General features: G+C 33.4%; 1 long non-coding RNA gene across 2 annotated transcripts; it reads right to left on the bottom strand.

The window, feature by feature from the left end:
- Nucleotides 1–9,422: 9,422 nt before the first annotated feature.
- On the bottom strand, nt 9,423–14,116 carry LOC123545718 (uncharacterized). Of its 2 annotated transcripts, none has more exons than XR_006685426.2 (5): nt 13,987–14,116; nt 13,385–13,523; nt 12,767–12,865; nt 12,272–12,356; nt 9,423–11,635 (listed from the first exon to the last, which is right to left on the bottom strand). It is a non-coding gene; the product is annotated as an uncharacterized LOC123545718 (long non-coding RNA). The 2 variants fall into 2 exon arrangements; XR_006685425.2 differs by having other exon boundaries at nt 9,424–11,635; nt 13,424–13,523; nt 13,987–14,115.
- Nucleotides 14,117–15,715: the final 1,599 nt, after the last annotated feature.

The raw sequence follows: 15,715 nt of genomic DNA, 5'->3' as shown, positions 1-15,715 counted from the left end.
TCTTGGTAGAGAACCACTAGAGCATAACACATACTAAATATTTAAGCTGCGTGCCTTATGGTTTAAGACAAGATTTTTTGTAAAGGTTTTTTTCCCATGTACAAGTCTATTTAAAATATTTGTCCACGGGGCGGAGCCAAATTTCACCTCTGGGGGATAATTTGAACAAACTTGGTAGAGGACCACTAAATGATGCTACATACCAAATATCAAAACCCTAGGCCTTGTGGTTTTGGACGAGAAGAATTTCAAAGTTTTTTTCCCTATATAAGTCTATATAAACCATGCGACCCCCGGGGCGAAGCCATATTTGATCATAGGGAGATAATTTGAATAAACTAGGTAGAGGACCACTAGATGCTGCTACATACGAAATATCAAAGCACTAGGCCTTATGGTTTAAGACAAGAAGAATTTCAGAGTTTTGCCCTATACAAGTCTATGTAAACCATGTGACTCCCAGAGCGGGTCATATTTAAACCTACGGGGATAAATTAATCTAAGTATAGGACCATTAGATGATGCCACACACCAAATATCAAAGCCCTAGGTATAAGAAGATTTTTAAAGGTTTTCCTTTCGGTTGCCATGGCAACAAGAGTTATGTATAGAATTCAATTCTGTTGAACAATTTTTAAAGAGGACCATCCAAGAAACATCCCTGTGAAGTTTCATCAAAATTGACCTGGTGGTTTAGGAGGAGATGTTGTTTAAAGGAAAGTGTTGACAGACGACGGACGGACGGACGGACGGTAAGCGATCACAATAGCTCACACTGAGTACTTTGTGCTCAGGTGAGCTTTTGTTTGCAATAAGTGGCGATATAAATTTTATCGATAAAAATAGTTGTATAAACTCAATCAACTCATTTGAAGAATAAATATCTGTCTTGCACTTTAGAATGAAGTACGCGATATTATTAACATTGTTTAACATAGATAGGCAATCAACACTGGATAATCATTTGATTTTTTTTCTTCCGTTTCATTTAACCAACAGTTAAGTTAAAAATAGTTCATCTGAATTTAAGTTTAACGTGAAAATTAATATAAAAAATATATTGCAGTACTCCACTGAAACAAATGTATGTTTAACCCTTACCATGCTGGACAAGATTGGTTTTACCTTTGCGACAAGTGAAGATCATGATCAGCCTGCACATTCGAGCAGACTGATCATGACATGCACTGTTCGACTTTCAGTTAGTATCTTTTTGGTTAGCACCTTTTGTAACATTTAATGGAAGATGGGCAAGTTCATTACAGAACTTTAGCAGGGTTAGGGTTTAGAACGTTGTTGCAGCTGTTTCTTTATTGATCCGTATGTCCATACTATAGCGTCTTCATATGTGGTTTGGTCCGCGGTTAAGAAACACTGGCCAATGTAAAGTCCCTTCTTTAAAAAGTACCAGTAGCACATAAGTAGTACAATTCTTTTGACTTCCAACTTAAAATGCTCGGATCTATCGGCGGTGAAAGTTGGGAAGAGCTTGGAATGAATACGTTAATAGAGAGAATGACTTCATTTATGCAAGATTCAATATTTGTCTGAAAATGTTTTCTGTCCAACTTCATATAATATGCTCAGTTACTATAAGGGAGTTAATAGCAAATGAAGACGACAGATATCTCGCATTATAGTTTATTCCCATGTCTTCCACACCTTTAGCTTGGCAATTTTACTGTAATAGAATTCTGCTTATGCCGGTGCTAGAGGGCTTTAGGGTGTTGCACGTTTCATTACCTCTCATAAACAGGCCGTCAAACCCTGTCTGTTATTATGTTGCTTGGTTGCGGTCTATGCTTCCAAAGGATCATTTTGCAGATTTTATTACCTATCACAACAGCTCTGTTTAAGTGCCATGTGGCAGCTGTAAAAAATTGACTCAGTGTTGTTATATTTTCTGGACCTTTGGGATCCCAGAGAACATTCAATTTTACTGTAACTGAATTCCGCTTAAGCCGATGATAGGGGGCGGGATGGATGTTGAACATTTCATAAACTCTTATGAACTGAAAAAATCATTCCGAATCTGCTATAATGTTGCTGCTTGATAGAGTTCTACGCTATCAGATCTTTTCACAGAGTTTAATAGAAATTGAAATATGACGATATTATGGCGTTGTTCATTTGTGATGGAAATCCGCTTGGTGATAGGGGCTTGAAGGGTGTTACACATTTAATTACCTCTCATAAACAGACTAAATTAAACCGTTTTCAGGTCTTCCCTGAGCAGTGCCCCACTGTGTTCCTTCGTTTTGCTATAGTTGTTTGTTGTTTTGCTGTGATGTGAGTATGTGTTGGTATTGTACGAGTCCATGCTTATACTGCTTGGAGCGTGGCTTTCCCTGCTGAATATCCATCCTTGCCCAACATCTCCATCCCTTTCTCTACCCTATTCCAATGTTCCAAGGTTGCAAATTATTGTCAGTAGGTGCTAGAACCCATAAAATGACATAGTAAACTTTCCGTACTGTGTTATAGTTAATCTTGTAATGAAAGTAAATACATGGAAGATAGTTGCCGTTGAGTGATAATGGCCTTGGAAGACAATAACATCCCTCCGGCTACAGCCTTCGCTGCTCTTCAATTTATTTATCTTTGCGTATAAACAAAGATTCTTCTTAGGGTAAAATAATCATTCTGCAGTTATGTTAATTATCACAGGTTTTCATTTAACATGTAAAACAACTGAAAGATATGTATATGGTTATCGAAAAAAGGTTACTTACAGCGGACTATTATCCGAATCAAACTCATTTCAACTTTCAGTTGTGAGGCACTTCCGTTATAGTTTTGACAACAATAACAAATACAAAATGAATTAATAAAGTCACATATAAACTGACAGCTACTCAGATCAGTGTAAGTGTATAGTTGTTAATACAACATTCTACTTGTTCATTACATTATGAGACAAATATTTCCTTGAACTGCATTATCAATTAATTACGGTTTGATGGTATTGCATTTACAACTTGTCTGACCCCAACTTTTACGTGAATGACAGCAGTCTCGTGCAACACGTGGAAACAGAGTAATGAAAAGTATGGTGGAGAATTCGAACACACATTTTCAATGGAATAAAAGTTTGGCTAATTGTATATTTGTCTAGTTTTGATCATTGACGTTCCTGCTCTGTATTAGTAAGTTTTGTGAATGAGATTTGAAAGTTATTTTGCACGTATTCCCATTGATTCGACCTCTCAACCAAATTTCATGCCATATTTCAAAGATTTTTCAGAAAATTCATTTTCAAAAGTTTGTTGAATGTGTTTCGATATTTAAGTGCATTGTGTTTCGTTAATACTAAGTTGAAAATTAATAATGGAATCATTTCTAAGCCCTAATTGCAAACAACTCGACTTCTGTAACCATAATCGTTAAATGTATTAAGAGGAATATACTCCTTTAGTTTTGGAATGTGGCCTTCTTTGATCATCATACACGTATCTTTTCATATGCACTACTTTGTAAACAAACTAAATACTGTGCTCTAGCTTACGGTATGCAAAATGAAAATAAAGATAGAGAACTTATTTCGCTTTTTCTTCTTTAAATAAGTATAGGATACTGAGAATGTTTGGACAAGTGCTATTATTTTCACACAAAACTTATTAATTTTTGACTTTGAATTTTCCCAATGAGTCGTATGTAGTTCAACAATAACTTTCTTACTGAGTTTTTTCATCTTTATTTTAGTTAACATTCCTTTGTGCAATAATACAGTTGAAACTATCCATTTCAAGTGCCGAAACCTTGTACTCTTTGCAGATAAATTTTATCATACCCTACCAACTTTTTTCTAATTTCAATGTCTGCGTCCCCTTAATGACAATGTCTACATTGTTATGATACACCCTGTAAATAAAACTAGCAAGAAAATATATATAGCCTAAAATGTGTTAGAAAGAATGTTAAGGTTCATATTTCGACTTGTTTTATCAGCATCTGTGTCATTGTTGCATTTGACCGTGTTGTCAATAAGAATGTAAGCCAATTCATGTATCCCGCATCCCGATTTATATGAATCCTCTTGCCTTAGCAAATATCATGCGTAAACTTATTTGTTAGCATTTGTTGACAAAACGAATAACCATCAGCACAGAAACGGTCTGTTCTGACTTTTACAATTTGTAGAAGAGGACATTTTCTACAATCCTTGCCGGTTGCCAACCGTCGGTCTGCACAAGCGTTTGAGAAGCTGAAGCTGACAAATCTGTAATGATATTTTCACGAGCAATTTTCGGCTACGACGAAAGCAATGCTGACTAGAGCAAATCCAATGAATCCTTTTATCTTCTTATATCTCTTACAATGCAGATAATCACGTGACCTGGAGAGATCCTCCAACAAACACATTTCTTCTCGGTTCAACCTAACACATGGAAATTTCTTCCTTATTCATTTATATATCGAAAGGAACAGTACGGCCACGGAATCGCCGTTTCCTTGTGTTTCCAGAAAATACCCTTCTTTTGTCATGAATCCCTCTCATTTCTTCCAGAAAGTCAAAAAAGCGTCCTGTCTGTTGTAAACCAGGAAGATTCTTTGAACAAACTCGGTGTAAGTTTCAGCTGTTTTACAGGAAAGCGATGTGACTGACATACAAACTTTGAGTCAAAACATTTCAGTAGTATATAACAATGAGTTGGGCAGAATGCCTGCGAGGCTGCGAGGCTATCACGTGACCCTATGACGTCATCAATGACCGCGCACGAACAATGGGAAGAGTGTCATATGACTGCGCAGGAACAATGGGGTGGTATCCTATGACTGCGCACGAACAATATGAGCTTTGGAGGCGAGGTTATCGCGTTACGCGGAAAAACACATGACGTCACAATCGTGCAACAATATGGCGGACAGGACCCAACATTCCAAAAAACAAAGGAGAGTAGGTAATTTCCATGACGTCACGGTCGCACCCAACATTCCGTTACCACCCAGATTCTCTATTTTTAGACAAAAGAGGATATTATATAACGGTATTCTTTTTATTGTCAGCCTAGTTTTTATTTTTCATTGTCAATATTTCATTGTTTTATCCATAATCATTTCCTAATTAATTTTCTATTGTCCTATCATAAAAGAATTGTATAGACATAAACCTCACCCACTTTCACTTTATATTACGAGATATCGATTACAATCAAATTTATTCAATTTAGCCCATTAATTGATATAACAATACCCGAGGATCAAATGACAAAGTGGTAATTTAACGATTGTAATATTTAAGCCTTTTCACTATTGAGCTTTCAAGCGGTTTCAATTACACTGTGTGCGGTAAGGCGGAACATGATCTCTTCTTAAATAACTGGTGAAAAAAATGTCAACAAACTTTGTAATTTTCATGTTACTTTATTTTCGTTTTTCATATTATAGTCAATGTTATTTCTTTTCTTGTAGACATAGCAAGAAATCACCTCCTCCTCATTCGATAATAGAAATCGCTAGATAAAACAAAGTCTTGTTTACAGTTAAATTGTCTTTTCATTTCAACCACTTTAATAACGTTTTCCAATAATACATATTCGGGGCTGATTTTTTAACCTTAATAGTTCGCTCGACCCTCTGCACCGGTCCCTCGGCGTCTATCTGTGGCACTCTTCCAGCTCCAACTCCAGCTCCATCCTGTCGAACTGGTGTTATTTCCGTTACTTCTGGAGGTTCGTATCTTTTTACAACATTTTCAAAAAGGTAAATCCTTTTGTTAATTGCGTACTTCCACGCATCCTAGGGTAGCCATCCATCAACTCCAGATCGGATGCCGTTTCCTTAATGGCTCTATCCTCAGGCTCAGCCCCGAATATGCTTTATTGGAAAACGTTATTAAAGTGGTTGAAAAAAAAACAAACAATTTAACTGTAAACATGACTTTGTTTTATCTAGCTATTACTATTTTTGAATGAGGAGGAGGTGATTACTTGCTATGTCTACAAGAAAATAAATAAAATTGACTATAATATGAAAAATGAAAATAAAGTTAAATCAAAATTACATAACATAAACATAACATAACATAAATTTTATTAGTCTTTAGCATAAACAGCTCATCGACATAAACACACATATATATTCACAAGCATGCGTAAAAACATATATGGAGCACAAACATATTATATATCGAGAAACACATAATGCAAAATTCTTCTGACATAACATTGCATTAAAGTTTTATATTTAAGTTAACCCATCTCAATTCTGATATTAGATTGTCTTCGTTTAAAAGCCTTAGTAATGAATAAGGCTAGCTTATTAAGCACTGACTTGTTTGAACAATTTAACAATTCGATAAATTTGTAAACACTTGCATTCCTATAGTAATACATTTTAATGTATTTTTTCCTTAAATCATTATACAATGTACATTTTAAAATGAAATGGAATTCATCCTCTATATCATTTAAAGCACAAAACGAACACAGTATTTCCTTTCGTGGAATTGGGTTGGTACTATGTCTAGCTTTCTCTACCAACAGATCATGTGAGCCGAGTCTTATTTTAGCAATTGCACGTTTATATTTCAAACTGTTTAACACTTCAAGATATTCAGCCATTCCAAACGTTTGTTTCATTTCCTTATACAGGTAAAGGGATGGATAACTGTTCAAGTTTTCAGACCAGCTGGATATAAATGTATCCTTTAGCCTTTGTTTTAAAACAGGCAAAAACAGGTTAATATTTACAGATCTGGGAAAAACCCAGACCTCACCAAATCCTAGCTGATGCAGCATATTTTTCATGTTCAGTGACCAATTATCAATATTGTTTTCCGTCAACTTTAACATATTTTCCAAATATACATTTAATATACAATTTTCATATCTACTATGCAATTTTAGAAAATATTTTATAAGTCTCACTTTTCTTTCATATATCAATGGTAATCTTCCAGATTCACCATATAGTCTTGTATTATTAGTAGACATTTTTACATTAAACATCCACTTCAAAAATTTCCTATGAACACGTTCGATACAGTCAGCATTTGAAAACCCCCATACTTCACTGGAGTACGAGAGTACCGAATTTACAAAGGAGTCAAACAGGTTAAACATTATATTTGTTGGTACCATCATGCCCTTAGTCATAGAAAACAACGTTCCTACAGCTTTAAGACCCTTTCCAGCCAATGTCACTGTCGCTGTACGGAATGAGCCACCGGAGGTGAGAACCATTCCTAAGTAATTGAAATTGTCTACAATCTCTATTTCTTCATCTCCGTACCACCATTTCTCATTATCAGATAATCTTCCTCCTTTTCGAAAGACCATTATTTTCGTGTTTTGTACATTTACCGTTAAACTCCATTTTTCACAATACCGTTTTAAACCCTGAAGACCTTCGCTTGTTTCGGACATAATCACTCCATCGTCTGCGAAAAGGATTAGATATAACGATATTTGATCTAGATTAATCCCCGAATTAAGGTTACTCTGCAGTTCTATTTCTAAGTCATTTATCAATAAAGAAAAGAGGAACGGTGAACAAATCTCTCCTTGAAATAATCCCACGTCATATTTGAGAAACTCTGAAAGGGTACTGAATTGCCTTACACATGATTTTACGTTAGTATATAAACTTCGAATAACTTGTAGAAGTTTACCATCAATGCCACGTTTTATCATTTTAACCACAAAGATGTTCTGTCAATGAAATCGTATGCTTTCTTGAGATCCAGAAACAAGCAGTACAATTTAGAACTTTTCCGCAAATGATCCTGTATAATTTCATTTAACAAAAAAATAGCGTCAGTAGTACTAAAATTAGACTTGAAACCAAATTACGCGTCAGTGATGACATCATTATTTTCCGCCCAACGTTTTAATCTGTTGTTCACAACTGTCATGAATAATTTAGCGAAACAACTAACCAGTGTTATGCCCCTGTAATTATTAGGATTGTCAGTTGGTCCATTCTTATGAACTGGGATAATAATTCCTTTAGACCATTGCTCTGGAAAAGTTCCACTTAGCAATATTTTATTGAAAAGTGATTCTAGCGGTTGAATTATTAAGTCCAGCGATTCTACAAAATATTCAGACAACAAAGAATCTAATCCTGGTGCTTTGTTTCTATTCAGCTTTTTTGTAGCCGCTAAGATTTCATCCCGCGATATTGGCTCATCCAATTCGTAGAAAGTAGAAGAGTGTTCATTGGCATCAAAATTTTGCACAAATTGCACAGTTTCTTCGTTTTCCCCTGATCGCTTTTCAGACGCAATGTTCTTGAAATGATTATAAAATTGTTCTATCGGCACGTCACCGCTTCCTGACTTACTGCTGTTTTTGAACATTTTCCAGAAATCTCTAGGTTTTTTCCTTCGCATTTTATTCATTTCAACACATCGTTTTATATTATAGACATTCTTCGATTTCCTAACACAGTATTAATTTTGTAATCTTTCTTCGATTGTAACAAATTTATTCTGGTTTGGTCATTCTTACTGCATATAAACTGTTGCTATGCATCATGATATATTTGCTTCTTTTCAAGACATTCCGCATTAAACCATCGCTTATTTTCATTTAAATTAGTATCTATGAAAAATGTTTTATCATTTACAGTTACAGACTTTTTAAAATATGTGTCTGCTTTGCTCAAGATAAATTCACTAAATGCCTCTACTGTTTCGTCTATAGAAATCTCGTTATTTTCCATCTTATTGATTGTTTCATTTAATAAGTTTATATCACGGCTAATATCATATCGAAAACTTTGCCTATGTTCATCATTCCACTTTGAAAATATAAAACTTCTACTTTTTGTGTAACTGGTATAGTATTGATCTTCAGCGAAAATGATACCGGTGTATGATTTGAATATGCTGTATAATCACCAACTTCCAAATTTTTTATGCAGTTAAAGTTCGAGTATCTTGTAAGAACTAAGTCAATTTCGCTTTCGCCATTCGCTGTCATACATGTAAATTTCCCCGGGGTATTTTCAATCCGACTATTACAAATGCACATATTAACTGTTTTGCAGAGGTCAATCAAATTATCACCAAAACGATTTGACCTCTGTCCGGCGACCGGCGTGGAGGCGGATTATCGTTTAATCTGTCCGTGAAATCATAGTCAATCAGTCTTTCAAATTCAATATAATCTTTCTTCTGTCCAATTCTGCAGTTAAAGTCACCAAGTAACATGGTTCTTCCATATTCTGAGTATTCTAATATTTCATTCTGTTATTTCTCAAAAATATCAACATTATAAATTTCGTGCACGACTGACGATTCTGGTGCAATGTACGTTAAAGCAAAAATACAAAGTTTGTTTCACCAGTTATTTAAGAAGTAGGCATTGTACCTAATTTAAAGAATATTTAAAAAATGGAATAAAAAAGTAAATATTGTCATATATGATGTCATTTCATGATACATCAACTTTTATTTTCAATGTTCTGTCATCAGTAATGGAATAATGTTCAAAAGATGATCAACAACAGATAGTCCTACCTGTGTAAAGGAAAGGTAACTGTGTAACTAAATATTGGTTACTTAAGACAGTACTAGTTATCTCCCTTATCAATTTGCATATAAAGTGTCAGAATTGACCCTAAATTGACCTATGGTCTGTTTCATGTAGCAATCAAAGAAAACACTGATGTTCTTAAATATTTATTTAATTCTGTTTATATGAAATATAATGATTTATATAATGTTTTATGAAAATAGTACAGGTATGTTAATGAAAGTGATAAGTATGTGGTATTGCACTTTGTTGACAGTAAAAAAAATGAATTATACAAAAATTAAACTTTTCATGAGATAAAGAACATAGCCACAATTGATTAAAAACATAAGATCATCAAAAATAAGCCAACCAATTTCTAGAAAAAGGCAATTTCATAGTAACAGAGAAAATCAAAAAGTACTGGAAAAGAGGTCACATGTTGCCTTATAGTACTACTTCTTACTGTTTGAATAATGCCAGTTCAAATCAAAATACAACATTTTTGGAAACTTTTATGAAAGTTTTATGGAGGCTGCTAAAGACCAGTAGCCTGTAATGTGATATAAAATCTGAAATACAAAACGTTTGACTGGTACAGTGGTTACATCACTGTAGTGTTTCTAAAGTAACCGTGCCACTATCCAAGTTGACAGGGAACTTCAGGAAATTAACCTGCAAAGTTTCGTGAAGACTGATCAATAATATATTGTCCAGACAAACAAATCAGGACAGGCACAGGCACAGGCACACCATTTGGACAACTAAGTCTTCATTTCCGTAAACTGGCACAACAAAAAGTAATGACAATTTAAAATACTGAAAACATACTCATGACAAGTACAAAAGGGCCAACATGTCCGAGTCATAGAACTTTCTGATCTTATGATGCTTAATGAGGTAACATGTTACACAAAATATTGCTATGGTAAGAAAAGGGCAATAATTATGAAAAAAGCCAAATGTAGTTATGGAGCTATAGATAGTGCATTTAATGTCAAATTATTACAGTTTGCAATTGTAAGATGTTTGTTACATTTTTCATTAACAAAGTGGAAGGTGCTTTAGGTATTTTTATGACAAAACATGTCTCCCACCTATGTATACCTTTAGCTGTGGCGGCTATTTTGTGCAGCAAAATGGAAAGTGTTGGTGATATGCAAAAATGTACTTGGTACTGATCACTCCTGTGAAGTTTCATCAAAATCTGTTAAGTAGTTTTAACCTGTGAAAGCCGACAAGATTTTTCTATTTTTAGCTATGGCTGCAATTTAGTGCATCAAAACGAAACATGCAAGCGATATGCACAACATTATGCTTGGTACTGATCAGTCCTGTGAAATTTCATCAAAATCTGGCCAGCAGCTTGTCCTCTTAAAGCCAGACAGGCTTAATGCGGATAGACGAGAAGGCATAATTAATACCTCTCCCCACCTTTAGATGAGACATAATTCCAAGAGAAAACCTTACATACAACACTTTACAAAATCAGGATGCTAAAAAATGGATGTGCAATACCTCTACCTATTCTTCAGTGAAATGAAAAAGGACAAAACACAAGTAATATGGAGGAGTTATGGGCCATGACACGTACGATAAACAAATGTTTTAAGACTGAAGAAAATGTATTGATTAGTTCAAAAATTTACATTAGTGTTTTAGTTCAATATAAACTTTGTCATACTAAAATAATATTGCAGTTATAATGTCCAATCACTTTTTAGATTTATGAAAGAAAAAAAACAATTTATGCCAACCTTAAACTTACAACTTTAAAAGCGAAAATTATCAAACATTTTACTGTGGTATTGCATGAAATTAAATTTTGTCACCATACAAATAATTAATGATTTTAATAATACTGATCACTATGGTCTTATGTTTGATTTGTGAACATACTGTGCTATAAACTGAGACAAAACAGTACTGATACACTACAAGACACAGTATTTTGAAAATTATAACAGTGTATTACATATTCTCAAAGTTTCTGAATCACATTTACATGCACGGCTGAACAGGACTTGCTGCTCTCTACATGCGTGTCCTACAATAACAGCAAATATGTAACAAAGTTGATTCAGAAGGCTCCTCTATACTAAACTGTGCAAGCTGCAGACACTGATCTTGAACAATAGCTGAACGGTGACACTGAAGATTTCACAGGTATATATCTGAAGAAAGAAATGCATATTGTAGTTACTCTGTATTCGAGGTGTCTGCAGCTCTTTAATATTCAAAATATGTATATTTCTGAATATAAGGTAGAATAAAAGTGTTACTAGATTAATAAAACTTCAACATATCTTATGCATAAGACCCATTTTAGTACAATATATGAAGAGGCCAATAGTGACCCTAAGTCACTCACTTGACCTTACTATTTGACCAAAAATATATGTATGACACTTTTTATTTTGGAATATTATGATGGCAGGCTATATTTTATTCTATATCTTAAATACTTTGAAAAAAAAAACACACCTTTTACTTGACATTTCATAATTTATATCTTACATTCACCTTTTTAAGCTTATAACAATAGAATTGTGTTTACCTTTTAAATTAATTTCAGGAGAAAAATGTAAGATATTTGGAAAGTTACATTCATAAGTCTGTAATTATTTGGTACTGTATAATTTCTTTTTGTTTTGGTACTGTATAATTTCTTTTTGTAAGTGTAAAGTTTATATATCATACTTGACCCTTGGTCTCATGTGAAATAAACTTTACACAAGCCTCTAGAAGTGATATATACCAAATCAATAACTGAATTACATTGTAACTCTTTGAATATTGTAAACAATTACCTGAAGGTATCAATATCTGTGTTTAATTAAGTCATACAGATCAACACTGGCATTCTCATCATATGAATCCACAGAACATTTTACACTGAAATAAAGAAACAGCTTCCTACATATTTTGTACTTCAATTACTGAAATTTACAGATTTACATTAAATTATGACTCTAATCCATTGAAAACATCAAGTGACAGATATCAAAAAAAAACATTGCATTAAAAAGATATTTAAACAAAATGGTTAATGCTATAGTGTATTTAAAAGCTTTGAAACATGGTTAGTGGCTGACAATAGTAGTTCTTTTATCTCTGTATCATATGAAAGGCTAAGAGATAAGAAGTCTGAATAGATATCTTTACCTAAGTCAAAATTTCTCGATTCAAAATGGTTGGCTGTACCATCCTTCATGAAACTTCATAAAATCATTTTAATGACATTTACAATGTGTATCTGTTAAATGTTTAGGGGAATATAATTTTAATAACTGGCATTTTATTACCCTTGACATGTTCAACTTGTTAAAGAGTATCATTTGTACATCATTGTACCATCAGACCATCTTTCACTTCTGTCAGCCTTACTAGACATGTTGGACCCTCTGAAATATATAAATGATAAAATCTGTGAACAGTTAACAATCATCATGTAAAAACCATAACACCATCTTTATAAAATCACCTTAACACCTTGATCTTAAAAAATATTATTATTTTAAATTATTATTGTCCATTAACATATAATGTATCCCATCCATAATCATTACATGACTCCTTATATAATTTACCAGTTCATAGTTTGGAATGGCTTCCAGTCTAAATCCAGAAGTTGAAGAAAAACAAATTATGAAAGTTTATTTATGGTGTCATTTAAAAGAATGACCTGCCTGTTAATTGTCAACTGTTTGCTCTTTTTAATATTGATAGGCAATTGCATTTTATCAAATGTTGTATAATATATATATATATATATATATATATATATATATATATATATATATATATCAACTGTCAATAGTTTACATGACGAAGTGTTAATTAGATGTCACTGACTTGTTTACTCTCAACATCATAAAGAGAGATAAAACTACATGTAAATTGTAAAACATTGTATGAGATACCCTTCCATCCTGTATAAATTGCCTTTAAAAAGAAATTACATAGAAGTATTATCCCACTGTTTTGACTGCCCCTGCACTATTTAACTTTTCAAGCTTCTGCAGCCACTTTAATGTGTCATCTGTTCGCTTGTAATTCTTTCTGAAATGAGGTAATTATAATATAATATTTCAAAAACTTATAATAAATATATTATATTATTCTTTTCCTAAAATTTGCAACAGTTTATTTTGAAAATTCATTTTATCTCAATTACATTCTGTTCTGACTACAGCTAAAATACATAGAACAGACTATAAGCTAATATAAGGTCAAAGGTCACTCTAAAAGGAAAAATCGGTAAACTTAGGCCCAGTTAATAACAGATGCTTTAAATAAGCTGTCACTTCACACATTAATTTGCCATAGGATTATGTATCTACAAACAAAAAACAAGAAAAAACAAATTAATAGAAAGATCACTTTTGGGCAATTTAAAAAGCGACAATGAAAGTGAAAGTAGAAAGTCAATATATTCTTATCGACTTTTCTTTCATAATTTCCATTTAAAGCGTAACAGTTTACTTTCATACTGTATTGAATAATCCATAAACATTATACTTACCGTTTAAATGCATGAAAAATCCTCATGGTACCCGTAAACCTATAATTTGTTGATAACCTCTCAGTTTTCGGCCGTTTTCACGTGAAAATACGAAACCGGTGTTGACATAAATGTTCTACTTCCGGCGGTATTCGATTGCGTAAATCGGCTCTAGTACTATGCCTACATAATATGCGTATTATGTTATATCAGTTCCTAACACATTAGGCTAGCTTCATATGGGTAACCTCTCTAGATCATCTGGAAGTGGTAAAACAATAGTTGGGTACCAAAGACCCACTTTTCCTCTTCGTCTTCCACTTGTCTGTATCTCTCATTATGACATATAAAAAGAAATAATATGGAAATCTCTAATATTTTGTAATATCAATTTTCCAAATAAATAACAAATATTTAAAAGAATACATAATCAATGTGTCTTGTACATATGTGCGAATAAAAATAAATTAAAATTGTGTACTAATATTTGGAAACTGTAGCAGATGAATTACTATGAAATTTTATGAAATGAAATATGCATGGACAATGATCAGGGAACACTGTTATAACAAAATATCATTATTATCGTGAAATGAAAACAATTATTCTTCGAAAATTTCCGTCAGTGTATTAAACCCTTGCCGCCTATATGATTGGCCACCAGACACGCAACATGACACTCGTCAGGGTTTGATTTTAAAAAAAGTAAAGCAAATCATGCTGATTTCCTTAATTGACAGAAGAGTCTATATATTGAACATCAAACTGAACTCTGAATAAAAAGGCGATTACTTTTGCTTACAGGACACTCCAGTTCAATAGATTTAAGCTCCATGCATGTTATCGTGTGAATTTTATACTGAGCTTTAACAAACCATTGCTTCTGCTAATATATGTACCAAATTGTTAAAAAACAAAACAAAACAAAACAAGCAAATTCGATGAATTGGTATCCCTCGCCGAAAGGGTTTCTGGTGAGGAATGGCAAAAAGATATATCCGGCAAAAAGTTAAGGATGTTTATAAAAAGCAAATAATTTCATTAGTCAAAATCAATTTAACAGAAAACAAATGTTTAATTAAAGAGTACATAATAAATGTATGATACTTTGATCCTGACTAAAGAATTTATTTTGAATGGGATATGCTTACTGTAATAAGCTTAGCTTTTAAAATTAAATGCAGTTAATTGAAATGTGAGCTTGAAGTTTAACTGGAACGAAATATTGTCTTTGAGTGGTTTGGCACCAGGTGTTGCTGTTTAACATGTACATTTGAACTTAAAAGAACAGATGTCCTTAAGAGAACACAGGTAAGATATCTTGAACATGGCTGAGGGCAAGGTTTGTGCAGTCACAACTGAAGGTTTGAACATTTAAAAAAAAAAAGGAATGGAAATATATATATCTATATATATAGATATATGTATATATTTATTTTTTTAGGGGGTGGGGTGCAGGGGAACGGGAGAGGAAACAAAATTTCACATGTTGATTATAAATATTGATTAAAAATTAAAAATGAAAAAAAAAAAGGGTAAAAGGGTGAAGTGGGATGCAGAGGATGCATAGTCAGTGGTGGGCATGACTGGGTGGAGAAGTGAGGTGGGGGAATGGTACAACTTGGAAGGTTTGAAAAAAATCTAAAATAAGAAATGAAAAAAAAAAATTTTATTTTTTTTTTTTTTTGGGGGGGGGGGGGGGGGGGGGGGGGGGGGGTGGGGGGGGGGAAGGCAAGTGGGTGACCAGGTG

This window comes from Mercenaria mercenaria, chromosome 1, assembly GCF_021730395.1.
Source record: "Mercenaria mercenaria strain notata chromosome 1, MADL_Memer_1, whole genome shotgun sequence".
Lineage (NCBI taxonomy): Eukaryota > Metazoa > Mollusca > Bivalvia > Venerida > Veneridae > Mercenaria > Mercenaria mercenaria.
The sequence above is the reverse complement of the archived record's forward strand: the minus strand, read 5'-3'. Positions and strand labels throughout refer to the sequence as shown.